Source organism: Nestor notabilis, unplaced genomic scaffold (genome assembly GCF_000696875.1).
Source record: "Nestor notabilis isolate BGI_N333 unplaced genomic scaffold, ASM69687v1 scaffold5854, whole genome shotgun sequence".
Taxonomy (NCBI): Eukaryota; Metazoa; Chordata; class Aves; order Psittaciformes; family Psittacidae; genus Nestor; species Nestor notabilis.
In genome coordinates, this window is record NW_009924221.1 from 65793 (window position 1) to 70752 (window position 4960).

Sequence of the window (4960 nt, forward strand, 5' to 3'; positions counted from 1 at the left end):
GAAGCAGCAAATGAGCTTAAGATGACACAGAGAATCCTATTAGACCTGTGCCACACTGTTGCAGACTTACCACAGAGTCCTGACGGAAGGGGTGATAGCAACAGAGCCACTGATATGCCATTTGTGATGGAGTCTGGCACACAACAGCATGCAATCTCTATGTGTATCCATGCTTGTAAACCAAGGGCCAGGGAAACCCAAATGAGAAATAGGCAAGTGAATCACAAAACACAGAAGTCTAACAGTCTACATGAAAGAAAACTTGTCAAAGAATAATATATAATGTCAAGTAATAACTGTGGGCTGTGCTTAGCCTAGGAACACCAAACTATTTTCAAGGTGTGGCAGTTGTCAAGAGAAAATTCATTTTCCTGCCTACCTGCTCCTTCTGCAGATTACTGCAGGCTCCCCTCTAACTGAACCCTGAGACTGTGTCTCTCTTGTAACTTTAATGTTAGCTCTAATGTGATGAAGGGGTCAGAGGACCCATTTTACAGCCCAGCCCTTCTCTTGGCAGCCCCTTCGCAGCTCCACCCTGAGTGGACCCATAGGTTTCATGTCTCTCTGGCTATAAATAAGCTGAGGTTTGTAATAGGAAAGTAGTGCTTTTGCTAAAAGAAAGGAAAAAACTAGCAATTCTAAGTTGAGGAGGTTTTTAAGCAATTCCTTTTTTTTTTTTTTTTTTTTTTTTGCCAGCAGGTTTTCAACTGTTTTAACTCTTTCAGCTCAGTTTTAACTTTGTCAGCTACAGGCGATGTCTTGAATTGGTTTCAGGTTGGGTTATTTGGGAAGGTCGTGGTTAAATATACAGTGAAGAGAGTTCTGTGAGGTCCTAAGCTGCTTTTTCTGACTCCAATGCTCCCACATGTCTTCTTCCGGTGCTGTACAGTTCATGTATGAGCTCATCTACATCAAGCAGGACTGCTGCAAAGAACAGTAAAAACATTTTGGCAACAGAGCAGGCAGAAAAAGTCAACCATCCAACCATTGATGGGTTCAGTGACAGCTCTTGTTTCAATTGCGTACTGTAGTTAACAGAGGCAAAGAGGATGATGCATTAAGTTCTTAGGTTCATGATCCCTCCTGAGTGTTTTTTTTGCAGGGTGACATGGAGAGAGATTGGAAAGGTTGGTGATATATCTGCTGCCAAGTTTCGAAAGAGTGACTACTGGCTGCCATCATCAAAACAGCTACCGGATGTTGATCCCCTAATTCTGGTCTAACTCAGTAGCAACAAAGGCAGCTATATTTTGTCTGCAGGACTATAGTTAAAAGAAAATACAGTGAGTATCGCTAGATTTGGATCTAAGGAATGCAGTGCTTATTTGGATGAGTCTTCAAAAGCCACAACAAGGTACTACACCAAAGCCACAGTTCCAGCCTGCCAGATTCTGGCATACAGGACAGTGATAAAAATAAAAGACCTCTGTCTTGCTTTGTGCCATGCATCTTATGATTTCTTCAAGCAAACAGGGAGTTAGAATGCAGTCAATACACATACAAACAAAGTAAGCTGTGTCTGGTATTCAGCAATGCTTGTTGAGTAGTTTTGGGCATACAGCCCATGATAAAGAATGGAAAACTTTAATGAGAACATCTGTGACCTGCCCAAATCATTTCATGGTATCTACAGTTCTGCCAGGAACATCCCTTGATGGCCCTATTAACTGAGGATACTGGAGATTTTCTTCATTGTGTACATTGTCCCAACACACTTGTGAAGTAGGAGTCATCAATTTTTATCAGATAGAAAGCTCTTAAATGGCTTATTCAAGGACATCTGAGTCTTAAGTTACACTTACATTTATCCTGTCTCACTGGGAAAAAAGTTTAACAGGTCTCTTTGGACGATGAGAAGATTAATCTTGAGAGCATTAAGTCAGAGGTTTTACTTCACATATAGCAGACATACTGTCAGCTCCATCTTGACTCCACTTAACTCCCTATAACAAATATATATATTTTTTCTCTCTAGATTACAGTCTTGGCAGCTCTGTAACTCCAAACTGTTTTCTCAATGTTGCCCAACAGTGTGGGGTTATCCATGAAAACCATCATTTTCTGGAGGATCATCATGTTTTCCCCTCTGCCCTGTGTATTAGTGATGAGAAGTGTTTTTAAAAGGCTGTGAAAATCATACTAACTGCCATCTCAAGAATACTGCTGCCCTGTAGGTGTCCCTTATAGATATACTGAATTTTCACTTTGATTTCTTGTTCCCTTTGCTTTCTTTTCAAATATTATGTTTTTTAAGTCACACTTGATTGATAAAGCACACTCTGTAATAATCCCAAGGTGGCTATTAGTCTGGTCTGGTCACCACCACCATCACCCCTCCCTTCCTCCGCCACTCCAGCAATGACATGTTGTAGAAACAAAGTCATTTTCCTGCCTTTCCAGTTCTGTTTTTCCTTTACTCCACAATGAAGAGGGCATGGTCATGGTATATTATACAACTGGATAAGACCAACATATACATTACCATTATTCTGCTTCTAGCTATAACTCCAAGACTAATTTTGTGAAGAAGTCTGGCTAAGAATTCACTAATAGCTTTCCTTTGCCATAAATTCAGCCTAAAAAAAAAATAAAATCCAGAAATGAAATAGCAGTCTTTGGCTGAGTAAAAACTAAGCACATTTATAAAATCAAGGAAGACTTATGAAAATATCCCAGGTGGACTTTGAAAAATGTAGGAGGAAGTAGAGTAGAACAATTGCATTTCTGTTTACATTTGCCCTAGAAAGTAGCCCACTCTGAAGAAACATTTAGAGAAGTGAATGACTGAGAGATTTTCTCTTAGAGGCAGCAGGTATAAGGTGTCTAAAATTCCTTCTAAAATTCCTTTTGATTTATAATTGCTTGTTAATAGCAGGAGTTTTTTGTAATTATTTCTGCCCACAATTATCCCCCAGAGGGATTTAGTACACATTATTTTACATGGAGAAGTTTTTAGAATTCACTCTTTTTCTGTATTTACTTTATAAGAAAGAAAAGGCCACAGTATAGTAAAAAAATGGCTAAAAGCAATTTTTCTTAAATTATTATTCCACCACTAGAATATAGAGAACATTTTCTTACAAAAAGAAAAATTTTCTATGCAAATGTTTATTCTATTTATAGCATGAAATAAATTTTCAAGAACCATCTTTCTGGCTATAAAGACTGATTGTGTTGTTAAGAGGCAAGCCTAATTATCAACCCACAGATATTTTTGAGGATTTTTGTACTATTCAATGAATTATGCATTTTGTGTTTAAATTGTGACATAAAAGATGTATGAACCCAATCCAAACCCCAAATCCAAATAAAGCAAGCTTCTACTTTATCTAAGTTTGTGGTACTTCTAAATTTCACATTTTAGGTCTCTCATTCTAAACACAAAGATGAAATTACTCAGCGCATTAACATCCATTTTTTCTCAGAAGCAGTGGTGATGCTGAGACCCTGCTATAACAACATTCTTTCAGAGCCATTCTTCTTACGTCCTATAGAAGTGCATTTGTAAGCATCGTGAGCTGCTAGCAAAAGATGATTTTTTGCTAGCAGCCACTATCCATCCTTTTACTTAATGTGATTTAATAACGTCTGTTTGCTGATGTGTTCAAAATAAAGAAATGGCCTCTTTTTGTAGGTTAGAACTTGTTTTATCCATAGTTTGTTTTCCTTGTGCCTTGCGTAAGTGCACTGCTCATGTGCATTTAAAAATAAATAAATAAAAATCGAAGAAGACTTGGTTTCATTCTAAACATTAGCCAGGCCATAAGCGACTGTAGTACACTGATAATCATTGGAACTCTAGATGTAGCACAGATCTGGCATTGTTTAACTACACAGTTCTCAGCTCAAAAACCTCTTTGATTCTTGTTTGCACATAGAGTTGTATTTGTTGTGGAATCATGGGCTTATTTTGAACAGTAATCCGCAGATGTGATGTGCTGACAACTGTTACCCTGTGTCAGTGTTCAAAGAAGAGAAACTTACTCTCAGTTAATAATGATCTAAGTTTTAAAATCTCTGCATATTACAAACGCCTTATTCTTGTTTAAATGTTATTATAGTTTTTCCATTTTTCAATGTTTAATGTTAGCTAGATATGACTCCACAGAAAGATGTCAAACATACATCTATTCATAGAACTTCAGGTTTCAAAAGAAACTTTCTAATATTGGGAACTATCATTAATAAAATTTACTGCCTTGAAAATGTTATATTCTTAATTTCCTGATCCTTCTGCTCAAAAATCTGGAAATAAAGGAAGTTATTTCATAATGATCAAATGATAGCTATAAACCCTAGAAAGAAAAAAATATGTTTAAGGTGGAATTTTCTTTTTGGTAGACTCATCATAAAGCCTATACAGACAGAGACCAATAAATCTGGTAGATTTCTATAGTTCTAAAACGGGCCCAATTTAGCTTTATGTTACTGCTTAGAAAACAAGTTCTAAAAAGCTGTAACAGTGACTACTGTTCTTTCCCTTAGGGTCCGAACAAGGAAACCCAATGTTTTCTGGTCAGCAGTAGGAATTCCACTTTGTAATATGACACTCTTCATTCCTCTCCTTGCAAAGGCAGTAAACCAAAAAAGGTAAAGGCAGAACAGATTTTCAAATCGTGTAGCATTTGCAAATCCTCACACACTTTTAATGATTCGTTGGCATGTTAAAACTGAAAGCTTCATGACCTGGCCTTTCTCTTGTTAGTTCCTGCTCTTGTCACATTATCTAGTTATGCATGTTTCACTGACGATTCATGCTTTCATGTTTCTCTCTTTCAGCCCTAGTGTTCCAAACTCTTGACAAATAATAAGAATCACAGCATTTTATTTATTTATTTTTTTTTTAACTTCTGGTTTCTAGCAAGCATGTGGTGCTAGCATTCTTCTGCATATTTATGTAGCAGTAACAATTGGATCTTTTCATGCTTAAACTGAGTAACTCAACTCTAGTCAGTCTGTA